The sequence below is a fragment of the Tinamus guttatus genome, unplaced genomic scaffold, assembly GCF_059628265.1.
Source record: "Tinamus guttatus ecotype Peru unplaced genomic scaffold, ASM5962826v1 Tinamus_guttatus_pri_ptg000307l, whole genome shotgun sequence".
NCBI lineage: Eukaryota > Metazoa > Chordata > Aves > Tinamiformes > Tinamidae > Tinamus > Tinamus guttatus.
This window is the reverse complement of record NW_028288841.1, coordinates 371,052-382,022: the sequence shown is the minus strand read 5'-3', so window position 1 is coordinate 382,022 and position 10,971 is coordinate 371,052. Positions and strand designations below refer to the sequence as shown.

At 45.3% G+C, this 10,971-nt stretch overlaps 1 non-coding gene across 1 annotated transcript; it reads right to left on the bottom strand.

The window, feature by feature from the left end:
- Positions 1 to 2,166: 2,166 nt before the first annotated feature.
- On the bottom strand, positions 2,167 to 2,249 carry TRNAL-UAA (transfer RNA leucine (anticodon UAA)). Its single transcript has one exon. It is a non-coding gene; the product is annotated as a tRNA-Leu (tRNA).
- Positions 2,250 to 10,971: the final 8,722 nt, after the last annotated feature.

Here is a 10,971-nt window from a genome sequence, read left to right as displayed (position 1 = left end):
AAAAACCCCAAAAACCCATTTCATTTCAATTAAATAAGGCAGTTATTGTGCTTTAATATAAGAATTGATTATTATAAGTGTGTTCATTGAGCTTTAGCAGCTTAGATTTGTATCTATTTCATCACTGTTAATCTTTGATAAATATGTTTTTAATAATCTCTAGGTATTTATTGAACATAAAACTGTCTTGTGAAATTGAGAGTAAGATGGTTACAGATACTTATTGTACACTACTTCAATACGAATTCATTATTAAAAAGTCTTTTACCAAGGTTTACTTTTAACCGCAGAATAACAGATGTGTATGCTGTAAAGTTAATCTAAAATAAATATATTTTTAATAAACTATTGATATTTAACCTGCAATAATGATCTTAATAAATATGATACATTGAAATGGCTATTGGACAAGCTGCTCTTTTTAGCTCTGTCAAATGCTTGGGGGATACGAGGCTGGGCAGAGTAAAGGTGAGAAGGGAAGTGGGGTCTGGTGGAAAGCAGTTTACTTACCAGTATAGCACAGCTCTAGCCTACCCTGGCCGGTGGCCTTATTGCTATTTCTGTCCCCAAATCTCCAGCCCTGCGTTTGCACATGGCTCGCTGCCATTTGAGCTCTGTCCTGAGGGAAATTAACACTTGATCCCGGGTGTCCATATGAGCTGCCGAGCCTGCGGAGCCTGTGATGCAGAGGCTGTTAATCCAGCGCCGGATGCCCTCAGATGATGCGCTGTGTACCCAACAGTTCTGCAAAGTGGATAAACATCCCCAAAGGATCTGAAATAGACCAGGATCTATAGCCCCGGGGTGGGAAAAACACAAGCTTTGTGAGAATATGGATCAACAAAGAGGCTCAAATGAGGTGATTTTGGCTTTGAACTCAGCAGAGGCCACCAAATGCCTTTGACACACAAACTAGACAGGAGTCTGACTCCAAGCCATCAGAGGTAAAAGACTTGACCTGCAGAGCTGCTCAGACCCCCTGGGATGCTGTCAGTGATGTATTTGTCATTCTTTGCATCATTTAATGACTGAGGTTAGTTGCAACAAGCCAGCTTCAGTGGATACGCGTGGAGTTTCACTCTCACTATTAATCAAATCGTAGAGGAAGGAAATAATTCCTCTGAGTCCTCTCCTCTGGGTCCTGCCCCAGTTGTTGCATGCCCATTGCTACAGGCCCCGTCATCCTTCCTGCAGGCCACAGTCTGACTCCCATATATCAGAAAGAGCCAAAGATCTTAACGTGCAACTTTTAATTGAGCTGTATCATCTGCCACAAACATGAAATTAATGGTTCTACATCATAATCATAAATTCATACATAACCCCATGCACCAGCAAATAACTCTTTCCAGTGATACTACAATGGTAAGCTGATTTGCAAGGAGCGCACGCCACCCAGGAATCCTAATTAACTAAATTAACACCATCACTTCAAATCATGTCCCAGCAGTAGGACATTTCCGATTGGCCTCAGGCTGGAGCAAAGCAGCCAAAACAAAACCTGACTGCATCTCCATGGGTCCTGCAGGCTAGTCCTTCACTGAGGGAAATATCTGGTGACCGCAATGGGTCTTCTGTGTGGGTGGTCACATGTGAATACTTGAACTAAAATCTTGCAAGAATTTGTATGCACATACTCAAGATACACTATAGCATAGCACCTCTCCATAGAGGAGAAGAGCAGTCTTCAGTTTCTCAAGAACTTCCCCAATTTAACCTGCAACATCGGGGGCCTCGCTTTACCACGCTGTGCACGCTCAAAGTCAGCTCCTTTTTAGTTTTGGCATGGAAAAAGCCCAGTACTGTGATTCCTAGCTCCTGAGGCCCCATCTGGGGTACATCTGGGGTACAGAGCAGGGGCAGAGCTGGCAGGAAGAGCTAACATGGACTAGTGTAGTCTCCATGAGCAAGTCTTTTTCTTGCCTTTTTTTTTTTTTTTTGCCTTGCTAAACACAGGTCTCAGATTTGGAATCACGTGGGCTTCAGCCCACCATGATTTCAACACTCCCTGCTTTAAGGCAGCAGAGCCTGCACACCAGAGGGACCTGCTCCTCTCTCGCTCCATACCCAGCCAGGATGCCAGAGTGTCCCAGTCCCACCAGGGCCCTCGGGCAGCCCTGGTCACTGCTGCTGCGTCCGTGAGGGCCAAGGGAAAAACAAGGCTCCTACCAGAAGTGGGGTTCGAACCCACGCGGGCATGTGCCCATTGGATCTTAAGTCCAACGCCTTTACCACTCGGCCATCCTGGTGGGCTGCTTGCTCTTCCCGGGAGCGCCAGGTACCACCCCGAGGGTGCCACAACTTGTCCAGCCCTCGGGGGACCCGGCTGGGGCAGCCGTCAAGCTCCGACCCTGCAGCCACCGCACCAGAGCCTGGTGCAAAGACCACAAAGCTCTTGGTACCTCCAGGGCCTCTGGTGCTGCAGGGGAACGGCTGCAGCTTCGCGACCTGACTCTGCTGGGTGCCCCTCAGGGAAGGGAGCTGCCCTGAGGGCCCTTCGAGTCTCACCCAGAGGAGCCAAATGCTGCTTTAGGTCCTGCTCCTCACCCCTCCGGGCTGTGTTTGATCTGCATCCACTGGGACGGTTCATGGGGAAAGGTTGTGGGGCAGGGAACTTCTTTTATTATTATTTTTACCCCCCTCTGGAAGAAAAGAAGAAAGGGAAAGAAAAAACCGCACACCTCTGTCTGGAATCACATGGGATTCAAACTCACAACCTCAAAACACCTTTCTATGCTAGGCCTTTAGCCCTTAAGCCACAGGAACCCAGTGTTTTTATCTCTGCTTTCAGACCACCTGACTCTTCCCAGGCCAGCACCTTCACGTAGGGCTGCTGTTGCTTTTTGGGGACATATTCCAGTCTTGCCCTTGCCAAGGGATCCCCGCGTGCTGCTGACTTAGAACAACCCAGCTAGGCCTTTTTGCTAGAAGGGTCTATTACCAAAGCATCCTCAGCTGTTAGAGTGGCTGAGAAAACCTAGAAACACGGTGGGGGAGACCTGAGCAGGTTCAGCAGCTCACGGAAAGTTTTCTGAACCCAAAAAATCCAAGACAGGCAAGGATACATCCCAGGCCAAGATAGGGATGCTTCTCTAGGAGTGAGGAGGATGGAGGAGTGCTTGGCCAAGCTGGCCTGGGTCTGTCCCTGCTTGAAGCTCAGAGCAATTTCCTCATTCCTGCCTGGGGACTGCCCACGGCTGCGCCCTGCACCATCTGGGCTGCTTAGAGGGGCTGCAGCTTGGTGGTACAGAGGTGAGAAGAACAGACCAGAAAAAAAGGTGTTTCTGGGCCTCCAAAGAGGGTGAAGCAGAATTCTTCAGGCAGGAGGGGACGTCCTTGCCTTCACAGATACCACAGAGCTATGGAAAGCAAGGAAGAGAGACCCCCACATATCATTAACACCAGGAGACGCTGCAGTTTCTCAGTTTAGCAGAGCACTGGGCTCATCTATTCACAAGCAATGAATCCTGTCAGCAGGAAACTTCACCTCTTTATGCACCAAGAGGGAAACGGGTACTTCCCTTGTTTCCCTTTGCCCTTCCCATTATAGGCACAGCAGCTCCCTGCGTGCAGAAAAGCTGCCGAGCATCCCCAGGTGCCTCCAGATGCAGCCTCCACATTAATATCCCATGAAATTGTGCTAGCAACAGGTGTCACGGTAGCCAGCTCCAGAGAAATCTGCTCTTAGCAAAAGACTTCAAAGCATTAATGAGCTTGCAAAGCTCTCCTCTTCATTTACAGAGCTGGACCTTGCACGCTTGGTGTTAAGACAGGGGTCACCCACCAGGCAAAGAGAATGCATGTGTATGTCAGTGAATATAACGTATTTGTCATCCTCTAAGAAGTAAAATTAATCTCCAGAGCAAAGCTTTTATGCCCCATCTGCTTCTCACAGTGTGGAGAGAAGGGAGCAGCTCTCAAGGACGACCATGACCCACAGTGCTCAGGTCTCCGTAGTGCCCACTGCACCCAGCTTTGAAGTCAACATCCTACCTCGACCCTTCAGGTCCAAGCTGGGAAGTGTCACCTGGATCAGGATTCTGAGCAGGCAGCCTGAGACCTGAATAAATTGGTGGGGTCTCTCCTCCAGAGTAGGTTTAAAGCATGCTAGGAAGGACGGGGAGGGAGGTATGAGAGAAAATTTCAGCTGATACTTGCTGCGCTGTGCCTGTTCTGGGATCTTCCTATCACCTGCACAGGAGGCAATTCTGGTCCAGGACAGCAAGAAATGCACGATGCATCTGCTCTTATGGTCCCAGACCATCGTCTGCCAGCCTCTTCCCCTCTCCAAACCTCTCCATGTCCCTATAAGCTCCGTGTTGAAACGGCCTCCAGTGCCCACCAACAGCCCAGCTGCTCACCTGGTTTACAAGCTGTGCCATCCCTCCCACCTAGGAGGAGGCTGTGCAAACAGGCTGAGGGAATGGTGGCCAGCCCAAGCACGAGCATGGTTGCCTCACTGGCCCTTCTTCTTAAAGTTGCTCATCCTCCTTGGCCTTCCTGGAGCCTCCTCCCCTCTGACACTCCAACCTGCATTCTCCTTGCTGCAGGTTGCTTGGACAAGGGGCAGAGGAATGACATTTTGGCTTGTTGCTGTGCTGCTTTTGCCAAACCTTGCAGCAATTTGTGTGTGTAACCTTTAATGGGCAGAGACAGCTCAGCTGCCCTTGCCCAGATCAAATTTACTGGCACACCTGGAAGACTATTGAGACACAGGATGGGATACAAGAACCAGTGACAGCAGCGGGTCACTTTTGAATACTTTCAAAACATGCTAAGGCAGAAGTGCATCCAGGAGCACCTTAACTACACAAGAGTTTAGTTCAGCAGGAAGAGGTGGTGGCAACGAGGAGGGACACACATTAACACCAACCACAGTCTCCAGGTGACCAGTTTAGCTGGTGTGGCAAGAGGCAAGACCAATCCACGTCCAGCTTGTCTCTACACCAGCTGAATTATCTGTATAATTCATATATCTCCCATGCAAATTCCAAACCAGGCCAGCTATGCTTTACTTGCAATATCCCTATGAAGTGACAGCTTGAAGGTGACATGACTGCAGGCTCTCAGAACACATTTCTGTAAGCAGAAGACATTAATAACATCCAGAAGTCAGAAAACTGTCGTCCTTAGCTTTGGAAATGTTAACTGGAAAGCAGTTCATCCTCTCACCTACTCTCTCCCAGAAATAGATCTCCTGGCACTCTGTGTCTATTCAGTAGATCTGTGTTTAATTTAAACAGCCACTGGAGGCAACCGTCATCCCACATGTTATTATTGCAGCTGGAGAGGGTCTGATTGGTAGTTAAGGAAAAAAAAAATCCAAAGCCTTATAATCATGAGCAAGGCAGGGTAAGAAAGGCAGTTTGAAAGATTTCAGGCCAGAACCTCTCTGCTTTATTGGTATGGGGGTTAAAATAATCTTCTCTGCCACATGATTTTAAGAACTGGTTGACAGAAAGAAACAGAACAGGGTTCTACTCTGATACCCATCCCCTAGTAGGAAAGCAATTCGGCATGCAGCTTGCAATCATCAGGAGCACAAAGCAACTCGGAAGTTTGGCAGAGAAAAGTCCTACCAGGGTCATCTTAGATTAAGTGACAGATGACAGATGGGGTTCGTCTTGCCCAGCAAGCTTTCGGGTGAAAAATTATTTCTGCTTATAGCAACAGGACTCCTGTGTTGAGTTCATACAGCATGTAATGAGGAAGATTTGGGGGTTTGGTCGGTTTTTTAAGTACACTATTGATATCCTACCCATAACTTTAAACTTTTACTACATATTCATAGCAGCAAGAGTTCACCGATACAAAGAAGAGCTGAACAGCGTAGTATTGCTATTCAAGAGGTCCTCCATTGCTTTCAGAATAAATAAGCAGTTGGCAAACACAGAATTTCATTCCCTTCTTTCCTATTTTTCCTAACTCTTTAAAGGCGGTTCAGGGAACCAGACCAACCGCACTTTGTATTCAGAGGACTTTCTTTACAGAATGGCTAGAAAATATATGTTGTAATCCTGTATGTGAAAGTTTACACTCTGCAGAATCTGACATGATGTCCCACTGCTTGTTGGCTCAAGTCATCCCCTGCAGAACTAAAAACCTTATGGTGCTCTATGGCTCAAGAGGAAGGGTTTTCCATGAAGCTTGAAAATCCTGGTACTTGGCCAGAAAACCAAAGACCTCTTACTGTGGGCACACAGACCGGATTAAAAACCAGTGGAGTTGTACAATTACAGGAGGTTATTTATCCCAGGGGGAAAATATATCGTCTCTGTTGAATAAGATCTTTCAAAACCAACAATAAAAAGGCTCCAGAAAACTGAAAGCAATGCATCTACCAGAGCTAAGGCCGTAAGTCATACCAAAAGAAAGCATTTGTCTAGATCCTCCTGCTCAGGATTGATCTCTCAGCTGTTTACAATTTTCCACAAGTTACTGTTATTCTAAATTATTCACCCAGCATTTTCCACAAACAATTCCTGGTCAGCAGACATTTCCTCAAACAATTAAACTTAAGGATTCAAACTACCTGAGCTACATCGTTGTTTCTGCTTTGGCACTGAAATGGCTCGGAATGAGATGCCTGCAGTAAATTGTAATGTTTTGGTGTTTTATAGTCTCCTCTTGGCCACGTTTGCTTATTCCCAGAGATGTTCTCAAGAGAATGCACGTGCAAATTATGAAGGCTTTACCCATCTTTAGCACATATTAGATTAGTAAAAGATACCATGATGAGCACATCTCTCTGTCACTGTTCCATGCCCCTCTTCCAAGTACCATCACATACACACAGAGAAATGAATCAGGACTTAAGCAGAAACAAAAGCTCAACATCATGCCTAGGTTTGCAGCTCCCTACTACTGATGCCTCAGATTCTAAGTGCCCAAATCATGAAGAAATAAATCAGACATTCAGTTCACCTACCCTTGTCTAACTCAGCCAGCCAGAGTTTTCTACAATCATTGCAGGAAACAAATATCCAGAGATGACTTCATCCTATCTGGGACATCTACAGAGGGGCTGAATACATGGCTTTTTGGAAATAAACAGAAGGAACAGAATCCTTCTGTTTAGCTTAGGTTAGACTCCTGGTTATCAGATAACTGATGCCAAGGGAGATGGAATCTGCCTGCAGGAAAGCTTCTTACAGTAAACAGAGTTGTGCACCGAAGGGTGGTTTCTGGAGGTGAAACAGCCAGTGCTAGAGACTTTTAGGAAGTCAAATCACACTCGGTCACATTTCTGTCTAACACAGGTGGTCTCCACTGGAGCCCCTTCCAGCCCCAGTCTCCGTAACAAAACTTCAGCACATCCTGGTGACCCATTTTCTGGACTTCAGGTTCTAATAAAGGTATTCCAAAATCACATAGGAATACCTACATGTTGTGTATTTTTGTCTGCCTTCTCACATGCCTAGAGATAGCAATAGCAAAGGAAGCCTCACCACAGAACTCCATCCTTTATGGGTCATAACTTAAGATAACACTGCAGTATCTGACTCTGGGAAGCAACTCAAAATAAACAATCAGGTAATTGAGTTATCATATGGACAAATATCAATAGAGATCCAAAAGTTTTGCATGTGCCAAAGAAGTCTCTTGTAGATATACACATAGCTTGGACAAAAATGAATGGCAAAACCTCTTGTTTCACCTGCGGCACCAGCAGTGCCCACTACAGCTTGTTATCTCTGTGGGGTAGTATGCAAGCAACAGATCACATCCCAGATGTCAAGGTACATCCGCGTGAATTCCTGAAATGACATGTGTTCTTTAGCCCAGAGCTTGGCTCCAGGCTAAGAGCTAAATTTGATGTTCTCTGCAGCTAAAAACTTCTTCAGAAACCATTCTGGGTTAATTAGGAAAGGGAAATTTTGGCTGTACAATCAGCAAGAGAAGATTGGCTTGGGGAATGCTATGAAAGTCAGTGTTTTGTGGGAGCAAAGAGAAAGAACAGACTCATTTCTAAAAGAGCTGCACCTAAGAACTTCAGAAAAGTACAGAACTTCACTGACATATAATAAAAGATTGCCTAAAAGCAGAACATCTCCTCTGGCTCACCACATCCTCTCCCAGAGGCATCACATCATTGCTGCTGCTCACAAAACAGCCTCTGTCTCCTCTTAATAGTTTTATTTTTAGATTCCTCATATTTAATTCTTTTTCTTTATGTAAGGTGCTTGGAAAGGGTGCCGTGTCAAATAATAATTACATCAGAGAAATTTAGAATCCGCAGCATTAAAATATATATATATATTTTCTCTTGACAGGTGAGCAGATGTAGGAAATGAAGGGGTACAGCTGCATCAACTTGCACCTACCTGGCAATGTCACAGCATCTCTTGTGGACTGGGAGCACCCACGCTCAGCAGGAGTTGGCAATCTCAGCTCGAAGTGCATCTGCACATCCCTGGAATTAGCATGGCCTGAGATCTAGGAACACGTTCACACAGCTCCCATATATGTCTCTCCCCATGAACAACCACTGGCTCAAATTAAAAGGCAATTTTGCCATCCTCTTGTTGTCCTCCCCTAGACAAACTCACACACCACTCTGCCTAATATTATCTGCTTAGAGCAAAAGCTCTAGTAGAAGAGACCTCTTTGCTTCCCTCAGTCCATCATTTTGGAGCATGTGAATACCTATCCAAACCAAACTGGCAACATCTTTATAAGTTATCCCCTTTGGCTGTACTGAAATAACTGACCACATATCTGCTGGCACTTAAATCATGTCAATGTGGCAGCTAAGTCCAACACAACACTGATTCTTGGAATATCTCTAGGTTTTACCATTGCCAGATCTTTAAAGGCGACCATTAGAGATAATCTCTAAGTAACTAGTTTGTACTTTCCAACAGATAATCAGAGAAGGGCAAGTTTGATCCTCCGTCCATGGTATCATGCAGAAATCAGTGATTACTGAGGCTACAGTTGGTGACTAAACACCTACCAAAGTCCAGGAAAACATTTTCTCCTTAAAAAAAAAAAAGGCACAAAATACCTTGCATAGCACTTCAAATTAAATGACAGGTATCAGTGGGACTATCTATCATGCAATGTCTAAAATGAGGTTATGTGAAGAGTAGGTGTATAAAGTAAGCTCACACACAGTACGCGCAAGAAGTCTTCCAGAGATAACAAGTTTATAGAATATATATATTTCCCCCATATGGGTTCCCAGCTGGACTTCTATGCTATCTTGAAAGAAATCATCTTTGCTAAAATCATCATCAAGGACAAAATCCAGGATTCTCCTAATTAGATGTGACCATTGAAAGGACTCATTCATAATAAAAGCAGGAACTAACCCAAACCAATGTGCCGGAAGGGCTCTTCAGATTTCTGCTATTTTTGTACAACCAAAACTTTTTGACAGTCAATTTTCCAAGGAGTGACAGAGAAACAGATACTAAGGCCCTGTGAATTGCTGTGGGCATCAAAAACTTATCTTTCCTGTCTCCTTTCAGGTCTCCCGATCACAAAAAAATAACAAACAGGCAAATTCTAGGATATTTCACTTCTTCATCTGCTTTCTTTTTCTGTAGTTCTGAGGTTTTTGAGATATTTAAGATAGTTGCCTAATTATTACAGAAATCAGGCTGCAAATCCCAGATGACTGGAATTTTTTTAAAAAAGAAAAAAAAATGCTGTAGATGTGGAGCTCTGGAAAGTAGTCAATGACATTATTATTATTTTGTTGCACAGCTGTGCTAAAGCACAGGGGAAAGAGTGAAAAGACGCTAGTATTTGTTTCTTTCACTTTCAATTGCTATGACAAAGCAAATAACAGCTTTGGTCGCAGTCCACGATCGAGCTAATTGGTAACACCTCAAACTGCGTGTCCTAAAAGCTCCCAATTAGCAGTTAAGTGCAGCATAAACTAGGTGGCATTTGCTCTTTCATGCTCCAAAGGCACCTACGAATCCGTAACAGACTGCTAAACTTCAGATCCAAAAGCAGGCATTTTATTGTGTTTATATGCAAGAAACCACACTCATGTGGGTGCACATTATTAGACATTCTCTTTTTTTCAGCAAACTTCTGCTATCCCAAACATGATCTGGATCAGGGCCTCTTGGGAAACATTCACTGTTGTCTTCCCTGTTCCATTTTACAATGCTCCCAAGGAGTTTGCATTTTGCTGCTCTTTCTTTTACCATCCAAGGCTCCTGCACCATGGGAAGGTGCTCAGAGCACCCTGGGAAGAAATGGACCAGATACAGAGGGGCTGGGAATGGAAACACAGATGTCCTCAGAAACCAGACACAAGGATCTGTCCTGCTAAGAGGGGATAACTCGGGAGAACACTAGGAACTGCCCGGCCGGGGCAGCAATCCGCACACCCACACTGCATCTTGCAGGACACTGGCATTTAAGAGGTTGTGAGGAGACAACAGTTTACACCTAAAACTCACTAGTAAAGAGCAAGAGGCATTAAGACTAATACTTAAAAATGCAGAAAGTGCTGGGCAGAGCAGCAGAAGACAAAGACAGCGGCAAAGTGTTTTCCTGAACATGACATTAGACCGCCTGTACAAACAGAAGAGGGAGAAGTCTTCCAGCATCCATCCACAACGTACCCTTCCGTGTTCAGGTCTGGCCTCCTTTCTTTCTTTAAAGCACTAGTGCCCACAAAGAGGTCTGGTCATCTTCACTCCTCTCCCGTTCGGTTTGAGGGGCAACCACAACGGCACCATGGCAGTCCCCATCCACCTGCTCGGAGCATCCGGATGGAGACACACGGATGCGTTTGCAGAGAGGAGCTGGTGATGCTCTGCCCAGGCTTTTAGGAATAATCCCATACCACATCAGAGAGGGTCAGGGATTGGGAAAAATTAGTCTTGTCTACAGACAAATGGAGAAGATAGCACAAGCCCCACTAACCCAAATCTTGGGTTAGAGGCAAAGGTCTTCCATACAGCTCTTTCCCAGCTTCATGGCAGCAGATAAAACAGGACAAGAACC